Below are 14,428 nucleotides of genomic sequence, written 5' to 3' on the forward strand. Positions count from 1 at the left end.
GTTGGTGGTCTCTTCCGCTCTGCAGCCTCAGGAGTGCCCACCTGACCAGGCGGTTGGGTCTCTCTCTCACCGGGTCTGGGAGCAGAGAGCTGCTGCGGGCCGGGATCCGCGGGTGTGGGACTTCCGGTAAACACAGACCGTGCCTCCTAGAGAAATTCTGTTTCCGTGTCCCAAGCTCACCAGGCAGCTTTCTTGCAGCAGAAGATTTGGTCTTACCTGTGGTCCCGAGGCTCAGGTTCGCTCGTGGGGTGCTGCCCAGGGGCTCTCTGCAGCGGCAGCAACCAGGGAGACCTGTGCCGCCCCTTCCGGGAGCTTCAGTGCACCAGGGTTCCAGATGGTCTTTGGCTTTTTCCTCTGGCGTCCGAGATGTGTGTGCAGGGAGCAGTCTCTTCTGGTTTCCCAGGCTTGTCTGCCTCTCTGAAGGTTTAGCTCTCCCTCCCACGGGATTTGGGTGCAGAGAACTCTAAATTTCATTTTTTATTGTTCAGTATCACCTATGGGAAAGTGTATACAATGAATACATAGCATGACAAATAGTTACATCGTAAATACTTTTAATGTTGCTTTTGTTTGGAAGATTGAACCGTCTGTGGGCCCCCATGCCTCCGTTGGCTCCCCTAGTTTCCTAGGTTGGAAATTGTTTTTTTTTTTTTAAATTTTTTCCCTCCATCTTTATTAATTTGGGTATTTCTTATTTACATTTCAATTGTTATTCCCTTTCCCAGTTTCCAGGCCAACATCCCCCTAACCCCTCCCCCTCTCCTTCTCTATGGGTGTTCCCCTCCCCATCCTTCCCCCATTACCACCCTCCCCCAACAATCACGTTCACCGGGGGTTCAGTCTTGGCAGGACCCAGGGCTTCTCCTTCCACTGGTGCTCTTACTAGGATATTCATTGCTACCTATGGGGACAGAGTCCAGGGTCAGTCCATGTATAGTCTTTAGGTAGTGGCGTAGTCCCTGGAAGCTCCGGTTGCTTGACATTGTTGTTCATATGGGGTCTCGAGCCCCTTCAAGCTCTTCCAGTTCTTTCTCTGATTCCTTCAACGGGGGACCTATTCTCAGTTCAGTGGTTTGCTGCTGGCATTCGCCTCTGTATTTGCTGTATTCTGGCTGTGTCTCTCAGGAGAGATCTACATCCGGTTCCTGTCGGTCTGCACTTCTTTGCTTCATCCATCTTATCTAGTTTGGTGGCTGTATATGTATGGGCCACATGTGGGGCAGAAATTGTTATTAAAAGATTCAGGTAGTTGCACACTTAAACTTTGTAAGTACAGCCAGAGTAGTGCACAGAACTGAAGATTCGCACTTCTTCCTTTACTCTACTTGCATCGTTTTGTCCTTTCTCCAGGAAGAGCTGTGATCTACCGACTATTGCTTCCATGCTAATTGATTCATTCCTCCCCCGGTGCTTAGTTATTAATAACTCTCCTCTGCCTGCTACACAGATTTACTAGAAAGGGAATGGGATGTGCCTTGGCCTAGAGTCACATTTGGACAATTTAATTAGTCAACAGAGGCATCCACGAGTCAAAATAAATCAGAGCAGAGCTCCAGAATGCTACACGACACCTGCCCACTGTGTATCGGCTCTGCCTTTCATGTTTTATTCTCGTTGACTTATTTCATTTATCTACAAAGTCTAGACAATGAGCCAAACCCCAGTGTAATCCTTTTTTCTAATAGTTTGGACAGGTGACAAACTGTTTTTCATCTGCAAAGGAGGAGGACTGGATTAAGATTTATTAAATTTATTAGTGTATCATGTCCAAGAATATAGTGTCAAATTCAACGTCTCAAAGTTATTCCCTCCGTTTTCTTCTAAAATCTTATGATTTTTATCTTCTACATTAAGTGCTCTTCAATTCATTTTCAGTTGGTTTTGACAAGTGGTATTAAGTCAAGGGCCCAACTTGACCCTTTGCTCTATGGATATCCAGTTTTCCCAGCACCATTTGTTGAAAAGAGGACTATATGTACATTATTTGGTCATATGTGCATGAGCTTAGCTGGTCTCTCCATTCTATTCCATTCACCCACACATCTTTATTTAGATAGTACCCCTATCAGGACAGGGACAGGAGAGATAGTCCAGCAGCTATGAATTTATGTTTTCTGTACAACCATGAAGACCAGCGTTTGGATCTAAGTCCCGACCCAACAAGCCAGAGGTCCCACTCATAGCTGGAACCTCAGTTCCAAGGTGGCAGAAACAGGAGAATCTCTGAGGCTTGCTAGCTTCTGACCTACCTGAGAAAATGTGAGCCCTAGGTTCAGGGAGAGACCTTGCCTCAAATAGGCAGGGAGTGATGAAGAAGGATACTCCCTTGATGTTTGTACACACTCTGACCCCCACCCACACACAAACATTGAAATAAAATCCTTAAAATAAAGAAAAGGGGGGCTGGAGAGATGACTCAGAGGTTAAGAGGACCTGAGTTCAATTCTCAGCATCCACATGGCAGCTCATGGCTGTCTGTAACCCCAGTCCAAGGGGATCTGACACCCTTACACAGACATACATGCAGGCAAGATACAACACACATAAAATCACAATAAATACATCATATTTAAAAAAAATAAAGAAGAAAAGAAAGAGGAGCTGAATTTCAAGTAGTACTGTGTTCTGGAATATGTGGTTAGCACTCACACCAACCCCTTAGAAGGGTTATAGGATGGTGTGACTATTCTATGAAATCTAAGATAGAAACCCACTTTGTTTTTTCTGTCAGAGGTCTTGGTGCTGAGCATTTCAGATCCGTATCAGTTTAAGGAGTAGATGAATCATTATATCACTGTTTAGAGGCTGTGGCAGGATTTTCCTCTTTATTGGCAGATCTAAAAAAAATCCCCAACCCCGAGTTAGGAAAGCCTAGTCAGAAGTTCTGATATTCCCCCTGGTGTGTAAGGGTTGGAGACTTCTGTGGTGGTTTGAATGAAAATGGCCCCACAGACTCACAGGGATTGGCATTTTTGGAAATGGCGGCCTTGTTGGAGTAGATACAGCCTTGTTGTGTGTCACTGGGGTGGGCTTTGTGGTTTCAGAAGCTCAGGCCAGGCCCAGTGTCACTCTTCCTGTTGTCTGCCAATCCAGATGCAGAGCCCTCAGCTACCTCTCCAGCACCAGGTCTGCCTGTGTGCCGCCATGCTTCCTGTCTACCATGATGATAATGGACTAAGCACCTGAACTCTGAGCCAGCCCCAGTTAAATGTTTTCCTTTATAAGAGTTCCCTCGGTCATACTGTCTCTTCACAGCCATGAAACCTTCACAGAGAGAAATCTTTACTGCTCTAGATTATTGTGAAATCTAGAATTGCCCTGATCCAAGGTCTCAACAACTTTTGGGAAGCTAAAGAAGTGGGGTGAAAGTTAATCAGTCTGTTGTAGCAGCTAGATGCCTGCCTGAGCCAAGCACTGTACTCTTTAAGCTAATTAAAAACAGAAACCTATAAACTGTCTGCAGCTGTATTACTTTAATGACTCCAAGCTTGGCTAAGTATTTTGCTATTTTTACCGTCAGTCATTTTTTCCGTGCCTACGTTTTGTTTTGCCGGCCTATGTATGTGGCAAGAATTTTTCCATAGCTTTAAAAGTAGAATACAACATTAAACTCATTCTTTCCTTCACAATTACTGTTGTGATTACTTTAGTCTATGAAATTTTCCCCTATTCCCTTCCATTATGTCTCTGGCTTTCATTCTTTCTGATAAAAGTTCCAGGAATAGAGAAGGCAGTTAAGATGTTTGATCAAAACGATGGGAACTAGTATGTGTCTTAGTTGCTTTTCCTTACTGTGGTAAAGACTAAGATTGAAAGCAACTTGGAAGGAAAGGATTGGTTTGGCTTACAAGTTATAGTCCACCGTCAGTGGAAGCCAAGGCAGAAATCTGGAGGCAGAGGCCACTGAGGAGCACGTTTACTGCTTGCCCATCCATTGTCCTATACAGCCCCACACCACCTCCCCAAAGTGCCATAACTCACAGTGGGCTGCCCTACCCCAACCAGCCATTAATCAAGAAGATGCCTCCACAGACTTGACTATAGGCCAATCTGTAGGCAAGTTATTGAGTTGAGATTTCCTTTTCCTTTGTCTAGGTTTGTGCTAACCTGACAGCATATAGCCACGCCTTTCTTGCCTAGGATTGTATTTAGGCTCAGTGTGGGCTGCTTTTAAAATTACCTTCGCTACAAAGCGCATAGCATGAGAAGACTAAAATTAAGTAGGATCACCCATCGCAGAATAAAGCAGACTCCCACACACCGAACTGTGGCTCTGGAGAGAAGTCAAAGCACCGAGGACACAGGAGCAAGGGACATGGAGGGCTTCTCTCATCCTTTCTCCAGAGGAGCAATGAAGTCACAAGACCTGATGCCAAGAACCTGAGTGGGATCTACCCAGCACTCCCAGCAGAAATTGGATCTTTCTGGAGAAGTAATGATTTGTTTATTGTTAACAGTTTAGAAAGTGCAAACATGCTCAATTTTTTTTACATTAAAAATCACAACCATATGCTGGTGAGATGGCTCACTGGGTAAAGGCACAAGGCTGGTGACCTGAGTTCAGGTTCTGATTTCAACCGACAAAACAGTAGAAGGAGAGAGCTAGCTCCACAAAGTTGTCCTCCGAACTCCACACTGTGGCATGGATCTTACACACACACACACACACACACACACACACACACACACACACACACACACTTCAAGATTGTGGAATTCAAGGTTGCTGAAGGTTCACATTGATTATGGAGAACAGCTGAACAGCTAACAGTTTAGGTGGCTAATCAGGGACTGAAAGGGATCAGGACAGGAAGACTGTGTCTGGGGAACCAGAATGACTATTCAGCCACCACATAAGAAGGTATTTCTGTCTTATGCCAACACTTCCCCAAGAATAAAGTCAGGAAAAGATTTCCTCATTCCGTGGGCACACTGGGCCTGTTCCCTCACTGGTAGCTGGCCTTCCCATTGGCCAATGATCACATGAGGATGCCATTAATACATGGCCTCACAACATGAGTTCCTTTTTACCACAGCTAACCAGTCCAAGGCTGCTCTAGAGTGCCCTGCCTCTGGGCAGTACAAACCAACACTGAACTTCAAATATGGCATCATTCCCTGAGGGGGAGTGTGAACCCAGGAGATCTACCTAGCCACCTGTTGCCAGATTGATTACGTTGATACACCGAACCACATTCATCACTGGAGTAGTACTGCTTTGTTCTCAGTGGGATAGATACCCACGGTGGAAGAGGATTTCGCTTTACCTCTCCGTGCTGGTGTCAGAACTACCATCTGGGGTAGTAACGCAACACGCTTGCTATATTTTACAAAGCATTGCTCTGGACAAGAAACTACCTTTACAGCAGACAAGGTATGGCGCTGGACTCGTGGCTTTGGGATTTATCCTGTCCCCATGACGGCTAAAGCAAATGACAAGAAAGAACGATGAGTCAGTCAGGCTTTGAAGAGTTATAGCCCCTGCTGCATGGCAACCTGTTAGGCCCAGGAAAATAGGTATTGCCTTGGGATGAGATTTACGGTGAAAGTCAGATGGCACTTTTCCTCCACAGCCAGGACTTTTGGAATCGAGGTCAAAAGTAGGAATGACTTTTCTTACTGTTACTATTGGTGACCCAGAGTGAAAGTTTGCTTTTCTGACCCTGTAACTTCAGGCTCTACTGTTTTGAGAGTTCTTCGTTCCCCAAGAAGAATGCTTCTACCAAGAGACACAGAAATGAGTTTATTAACTTGGAAGCTGAGATTGCAATGTAGTCACCCTGTACTCCTCATGGGGTCAACATGGGGAAACAGTAGTTACTGCCTGACAGGGCTATGGTAGGCAGCAGGTAGAATTCAGGTCACACATTTCTCCAAACTGAAGGCGGGGAGGATACCTCTGAAATGAAGATTCAGGCATCCCAGGACTTTAAACAGAATTTCTTTCCCCCAACATATAGGCTGAAATTCTAATCCTTTGTAATATAGAAACAAGAGTTGTTGTTGATGTAACTAAATTAAAATGAGATCATAAATAATTAAGGTGGGCCTTGGTCCAGTGTGGTTGGTGTTGTAAGCAGAAATACAGAGGGAAGTTGGGCATGTGACAGCAAATGCAGGCTAGGGTTGCTGCTTTAGCCAAGGAATTCTGGGAATTTCCGAAACTTACCCAAGGCTAAGAGAGAGGGCTGGGATATCGTGTTCAATCTCCTTACTTCTGAGAAAGAACCAAACCCGATGATATTTTTATTGCAGACTTCAGCCCTCCTGCATGATGAGGGAACGCATTTCTGTCGTTTAAAGATACTGAACACTGGCAATTTCCGTGTCAGCCCAAGGAAGATTTAAATAAGTGTACATAGTTATGTGGATAGATTCTTAATAGTAACACTAGGAGAAAACTACAAAATTCAACCCAGATCATCTTGCCAAAGGCTCTGATTCTCAAGGAATATCAAGGGCTTGCATCTCTATAATAGGCGGGGACCCAGGGAAATTTTTCAGTGCTTGTTGAAGACCAAAAGAATATTGAGTACTTAAATGCTATAATCACCTGTAAAAACAGGATACATATAGGTATTTGTACTTTATTTTGGTGTGACTACACCAAACACACACACACACACACACACACACACACACTCACTCACACACACACACACACACACACACACACACAAATATGTATCTTTTCTCAGTTCCTTACAGTTGTAATTAAATTTATATCTCTATATTAATTGTATCATCAGGAAGTATGGCTCAGTCAAATGGAATTGAATTTGACCCAAGAGGAGTAAAGAGATTTTTCTCTGGGGGGGAAATGTTAACAGCTGGTGTAGTGATGGTGGTGACTTTTGTAGAAGCATGATTTTGCAAAGGTCTTCAGTTAGATGGTAAGTCTGGATGAGGAGGAATGTGTAGATGCCAATTATGAAGGAACAGACTGTGGTCAGTTTGAACTATTGGGTTTCCTGTGCTAGAAGATTCTCTACTCTCCTGAGCCGACATCTACGTTCTTGAGCTGGAATTGGCAATGAGGGAACGTTTACCTTTGCTTTTCTTCACATCTGCTGGTTTAGCTAAATTAGTGGCTTTGGACTCAACACCTGAGGCAGAGACAACAGCCTTATTTAACCCTTCCATCCATACCTGGGTTGTATGAAGTCTTGGTCATGGAATCAATTCCCTTTTCTACCTACTTGCGCCAACACTTTCTTAGCCTGTTGTGAATGTTCGATCCATTTATTCAAGTCCGAAATTTGCAAATCCTTAAAATGAACTTGACTTCATGGTTTCGGTTAAACTTTTTTTTTGTTATTTCGCAATACCTCATAACATTTAAAAACCTCCTATGCAGACAAAATGTTCAGGTATATAGTTACATACCTAAATCCTTACAAAGGAAATGTGCCCATATGGAATGAAGCTTCAGGAAGCTACCTGTCCACTTGGAATGTCTGGTTCTAACCACTTGGTTTCATCAGTTTCATCATTGCATACTTGGCAGAGGGTGGTTTTAGTAGAAACCAGGAGGTTGTTCAGATGGGATTTAGTAGAGACTTAATGAGGGGACTCGTTACATTGAACTGGACAGGGGGAGTCAAGAGAGTGGAAAACCCCAAAGAACTGTCTGCAGAAGAAGGCATTACCATCTCCATGCATGAAGGGACAAAAGACAAAACTGGTATCACCGTAAATCTACCGAGCGCTGAGTCTCTGGAGAGGAGCTGCCAACGAGAGCATCATTGGCGCAGTTATGCAGCTGTTGTCACATGGTTGCAGAATGGGCATGTGGGGGTGGGGCAATACCCCAACTGCTCTTCAATTGCCACCTTAGCTCCAACTGACATTTCCCACAGCAGCGGATCTGGGTGAGACAGCTAGTATGATTGCTCAGAGACCGGGGCTGAGGAATGACCATCTAAGAGCAAAAAAAACCATATTGGGGGGTCGGGTATCTATGGCTCATTATGAATAAATGACCTGTAGAGTTTCCAATGTACTAGGACAATGAGAAGGAGGGTGCAATAGAACAGCATACCCCTCGGCCAGCTTGTAGCTACAGCAGTCCGTAATAGTATGAGCAGAATAGTATGTAGGTGAGAGAAGCTGTTTATTCCCACGCAAGGACTACTCCAGCTTTTGGCCATTAGAGAGACTGCCTACACAGCCTTTTATGCCTTGAGACTGATTTAACTGGCTTAATTTTGTACTTGTCAAACACAAGGAACATGATGAAGCCTTCTGAGTTAGATGTATCAGAAACATCTGTTAATTTACTAAATATGCACACAGCCTAATTTCCCCCTAAGAAAGCAGGAGGGTGCTCTTCTGTCACAGATGTCTGCTCTCTTCTCAGCATCCACGTGAGAGCTGGGACTTCACTCAGCTTCATTCTGTGACTTAAATCAAGTTGCCCTTACCCTTTCTCTTCTTTTTAAATGCAAAGGGTGTTTTGGCTTTTTGAACACTTGGTTTATCACATTTGCTATGGTATATCGTGATATTTTCTCCTTCTTCCATGATCCCGAAGTGTCAATTTCTGCTTTAGAATCCAGACCATGACAAGAGTGCCATTTATTTTTAAATGATGCTGCATTAAACACAGAATATCTAGCGTCTTCAGTATCTCAGATGGGCCAGAATGAAAGACGTAATGCCGGCAATGTAATCTGATTATCTATTCAACCACTACCTCGTTACTTCGAAATATAAATATCCCTAAAAGTGACCAGTTATATTAGTGTGTACTCAAGGGATGTTGTCATGAGCAGGATGAATTATTTTTGGTAGAAGTCTTTTTTTTTTTATTCAAGTCAACCCACATTTTCACATGCTATCCTTGCATTTACTCGATTCCTAGACATTTTGAAAATAATTCATCAAGTTTTAGAAGGGTGGGATGTCAAATAAGCACATGTAACATACTCAACAGTGGTAGCCTTTTCTTGAAAGATCTAAACAAAGAAGCAGAGATCTGTGGCTGCCCCTTCCAGTCACAGCCAAGTATCTCCTGACTGTTAATCACTCCTGTGAAGAACAATGACTGAGACAGTACAATTTGAACCTCTTATTTTTAATAGGAATTGTCCATGGTCAGGAGATTACTGTAATATCCTTTTTCTTGGTGTTTAACTTCTTGAAATGACCCTTTGTAGCAGAAAGCAAATTATTTATCTTATAATAAAGAAAAATGATTAAGTCTACTATATTATTTCTGGGTTATCTAGCCCTCCAGTCTTCTTACTGAAGAATATCACCTTTATACATAATATAAACTACATTGTTAATATTAGTGAATCAGATGTTGAACAGCCTTGTGTCAAGCAAAATTATCTTTTCTCTCTCTCTTTCTTTCTTTCTTTTTTTGAAATATGCCCTAAAGGTTGGAACCTGGTAAGAACAAAAGCAATTTTTTCCCTTGGCAAATTCAAAACATCGCCTACTTATTGATATTTTGTATGTGGCTTAGAAAATTTAATTTGAGAGTCTAGACATTATTGAAGTAGTATATTGCATAGAGAACATTTATACAAGTAAACGGGTTACAGTTTCAAACTGAAAGTGGTTTTTCTAATACAACTACATCCTACAACAATTTACCATCTGCTTCCTTCTACATAATGAAAGGTTTGCCTAAACCATCTTCTCAATATAGATATCTCTACTGACAAGGGTCAACAGTTCTTGTCATTGGCAGAGAGAAACACCTTTTAATACATCTACCTTTGGAAGACAGATGGAATGTCACAGATGGCAGCTGCCGAAGGAGACCACAGCCACAATGGAGAAAGCTAATGGTCAGCTGCTTCCTTTGGCTGCTAAAGAGGGTCCCTTACTGATGTGCTTGGCAGCTTTCATGGTGGCACAAAATGCAGACCTTAGGGGGACACTAAGCTAGCATACTCCTACAGTGTCTCATCTACAAATGTTACAATCTATTTTTGATCACAAGCGCCACCATCAGCCACCTCACCTTTTTACTGCTTGTAATCCTTGGTTGGTTTGGTTCAGTTTATCAACTTTTTGATGATTATCATGGTTCTAACATTCTGAGTAGGAAGGAATAGGACTCTTCTACAGCTCCAGGCCAACTCAAAATCACCATGAAGCACCCCCAACACCATCCGCACACCTTCCAATAATGTTTCCAGTGCAGAGACATAGAGTCAGCCTTGGTCTGTGTCTTCATGTCTAACCATCACAACCTTGAGGAATTTACGGATATGCTACACCCATCTCAGATTCTTCCGATGTTGGACGATCGGGCGTGGTCAGAGTGGTATGGCTGTAGACCCATCTCAGATTCTTAAGCTCATACAGAGAGTCAAGCTTCTAAGACTTAAAGTTAGATCTTGTTTTCTGCCAAAGCTCGATCTAACTGTCGAGGTAACAGAAAGAAACATACGCAGTGTAAGTCTAACAAAGCACAGTTGTGTGGTAGATGTTAACTGTCTGTCATCTTTGGATCCCTTGAACTCCCGCGACACCACCGGCCTTGGTCCATAGTTTCAGTCGCTACTGATGAAACTGTTCAAACCTCTTGGGCTGTGTTGTCATGATATTCTTTATAATGACAGAGTGAATTCTATCAATGCCTTTGTACCTTGGTTTCTTCGGAGGCAGCTTGAGCAGTAGAAAGGTAGAATTTCATATCTAGCTTCTTCTAGCAGTCTAGTACCACAACACACACACCATCAGTAGTCAGCCATGGTGTGTGTTAAAACATGCATGTGCACAAAGGTAATATACAGAGGCCTTGGAATAAACATGGTGAGGATCACACTCAAGTTCGGATGGCCCTATCCTGACTGGTTATACACAAAGGCTGACTCGCTGACACATTTTGATGATGTGGCTGGCTCCTCTGATACACATTTCCTCAGAGCATTTGATGACACTGAAATGCATGAAAAAAAAAATCCCAGTGTCAGCATAGACTCCTGTTTGGAGAAAAGTCTCTCATAACAGCATTGTAATGAACCAGTCTGCCTGGTGAGAAATTAAGCCCAACGCGCAGGTGCAGACTGCAGACTCACAGCCAACAGTGGAGGGAAGGTATGGGAAAGCATGAACCCATGAATCCCTAGCTCCCAAGACACATATTAACTAGCCCATTAATGCTTATTTTATGCATGTTTTCTTCTTCAGGCTTTACTCTCCAAAAAGAAGAACTGATACTGTATTTAAGTAACTGATTTAAAACTGTATTTCTTCTGGAGGATTTAAATGTAAAATAACTTGCAGTGAAAAAAAAATCACATCTCAGGGGATTCCCTGCTTTGTAATATTTCATTTAGGCAGTGCAAACTGTTGAGGAGTGGGAAGGCATGCTGGGAGGAAAAGCCAGAGCATGAGATCCGGGCTGTGCCATAATCGGGGCATTTAGGCAACGCTGTATCAACCAGTGGGTTCACAGTTCCTTTCAGCCTGCTAGAGAGAATCCTGGCCTTATATGCCCAGTACCTTCAAATATCCTGTATTTCAGTATAGGGCTAAAGCAAATGCAGGTAAAAGGAATGGGATGGGATGCGAGGGTGAAGAAGTTGCCAGACAAATATGCTTTGTATTGGTGCAGAGTAAACCGATCTGCGAAACAAGGACTAGCTTAGTAACAAACTCAGGAGCACAAGGTGTTTTATACAGGCTGAAGAGGCCCATGAGATTAGATGCCAGAGACCTGGATAAATATATGGACCTCATTAGATTTGGGCTTAATGGTACACACAAAACAGATTGCCAAAGTGTGAAAGGCCCCAAAGCGAGAGAAAATGCTGGGGATTTTACGGGAGATGAAGACTCTTGTTTGGATGGCAGGAAAAAAAAATAACTTGAGAAACATCAGTAAGGGACCTCGAGCTAGTAGCACTTATTAAGTTGAAGGATTTTGTCCAGCTGGGGACATCATGAGCAACTGTTGACAGCTATCAAAGTAGAAGATGCACGCTATGCACACTGGGATGACTTCCTGTTGGAGGACAGGAATGGAAGTCATAAGGGGAGAAAAGAAATGCATGCGTCTACAAGAAGCCTACAGAACTCCAAATAGATTGGACCAGAAAAGAAACACCTCCCGTCACATAATAGTCAAAACACCAAACGCACAAAATAAAGAAAGAATATTAAAAGCAGTAAGGGAAAAAGGTCAAGTAACATATAAAGGCAGACCTATCAGAATCACACCAGACTTTTCGCCAGAAACTATGAAGGCCAGAAGATCCTGGACAGATGTCATACAGACCCTAAGAGAACACAAGTGCCAGCCCAGGTTACTGTATCCTACAAAACTCTCAATTAACACAGATGGAGAAACCAAGATATTCCATGACAAAACCAAATTTACACAATATCTTTCTACAAATCCAGCACTACAAAGGATAATAAAGGGTAAAGCCCAACATAAGGAGGCAAGCTATACCCTAGAAGAAGCAAGAAACTAATCGTCTTGGCAACAAAACAAAGAGAAGAAAAGCACACAAACATAACCTCACATCCAAATATGAATATAACAGGAAGCAATAATCACTATTCCTTAATATCTCTCAATATCAATGGCCTCAACTCCCCAATAAAAAGACATAGATTAACAAACTGGATACGCAACGAGGACCCTGCATTCTGCTGCCTACAGGAAACACACCTCAGAGACAAAGACAGACACTACCTCAGAGTGAAAGGCTGGAAAACAACTTTCCAAGCAAATGGTCAGAAGAAGCAAGCTGGAGTAGCCATTCTAATATCAAATAAAATCAATTTCCAACTAAAAGTCATCAAAAAAGATAAGGAAGGACACTTCATATTCATCAAAGGAAAAATCCACCAAGATGAACTCTCAATCCTAAATATCTATGCCCCAAATACAAGGGCACCTACATACGTAAAAGAAACCTTACTAAAGCTCAAAACACACATTGCACCTCACACAATAATAGTGGGAGATTTCAACACCCCACTCTCATCAATGGACAGATCATGGAAACAGAAATTAAACAGTGATGTAGACAGACTAAGAGAAGTCATGAGCCAAATGGACTTAACGGATATTTATAGAACATTCTATCCTAAAGCAAAAGGATATACCTTCTTCTCAGCTCCTCATGGTACTTTCTCCAAAATTGACCATATAATTGGTCAAAAAACGGGCCTCAACAGGTACAGAAAGATAGAAATAATCCCATGCGTGCTATCGGACCACCACGGCCTAAAACTGGTCTTCAATAACAATAAGGGAAGAATGCCCACATATACGTGGAAATTGAACAATGCTCTACTCAATGATAACCTGGTCAAGGAAGAAATAAAGAAAGAAATTAAAAACTTTTTAGAATTTCATGAAAATGAAGATACAACATACTCAAACTTATGGGACACAATGAAAGCTGTGCTAAGAGGAAAACTCATAGCGCTGAGTGCCTGCAGAAAGAAACAGGAAAGAGCATATGTCAGCAGCTTGACAGCACACCTAAAAGCTCTAGAACAAAAAGAAGCAAATACACCCAGGAGGAGTAGAAGGCAGGAAATAATCAAACTCAGAGCTGAAATCAACCAAGTAGAAACAAAAAGGACCATAGAAAGAATCAACAGAACCAAAAGTTGGTTCTTTGAGAAAATCAACAAGATAGATAAACCCTTAGCCAGACTAACTAGAGGACCCAGAGAGTGTGTCCAAATTAACAAAATCAGAAATGAAAAGGGAGACATAACTACAGATTCAGAGGAAATTCAAAAAATCATCAGATCTTACTATAAAAGCCTATATTCAACAAAACTTGAAAATCTACAGGAAATGGACAATTTCCTAGACAGATACCAGGTATCGAAGTTAAATCAGGAACAGATAAACCAGTTAAAAAACCCCATAACTCCTAAGGAAATAGAAGCAGTCATTAAAGGTCTCCCAACCAAAAAGAGCCCAGGTCCAGATGGGTTTAGTGCAGAATTCTATCAAACCTTCATAGAAGACCTCATACCAATATTATCCAAACTATTCCACAAAATTGAAACAGATGGATCACTCCCGAATTCCTTCTATGAAGCCACAATTACTCTTATACCTAAACCACACAAAGACCCAACAAAGAAAGAGAACTTCAGACCAATTTCCCTTATGAATATCGACGCAAAAATACTCAATAAAATTCTGGCAAACCGAATCCAAGAGCACATCAAAACAATCATCCACCATGATCAAGTAGGCTTCATCCCAGGCATGCAGGGATGGTTTAATATACGGAAAACCATCAACGTGATCCATTATATAAACAAACTGAAAGAACAGAACCACATGATCATTTCATTAGATGCTGAGAAAGCATTTGACAAAATTCAACACCCTTTCATGATAAAAGTCCTGGAAAGAATAGGAATTCAAGGCCCATACCTAAACATAGTAAAAGCCATATACAGCAAACCAGTTGCTAACATTAAA

This window comes from Rattus norvegicus, chromosome 2 (assembly GCF_021556685.1).
Source record: "Rattus norvegicus strain SHRSP/BbbUtx chromosome 2, alternate assembly SHRSP_T2T, whole genome shotgun sequence".
Lineage (NCBI taxonomy): Eukaryota > Metazoa > Chordata > Mammalia > Rodentia > Muridae > Rattus > Rattus norvegicus.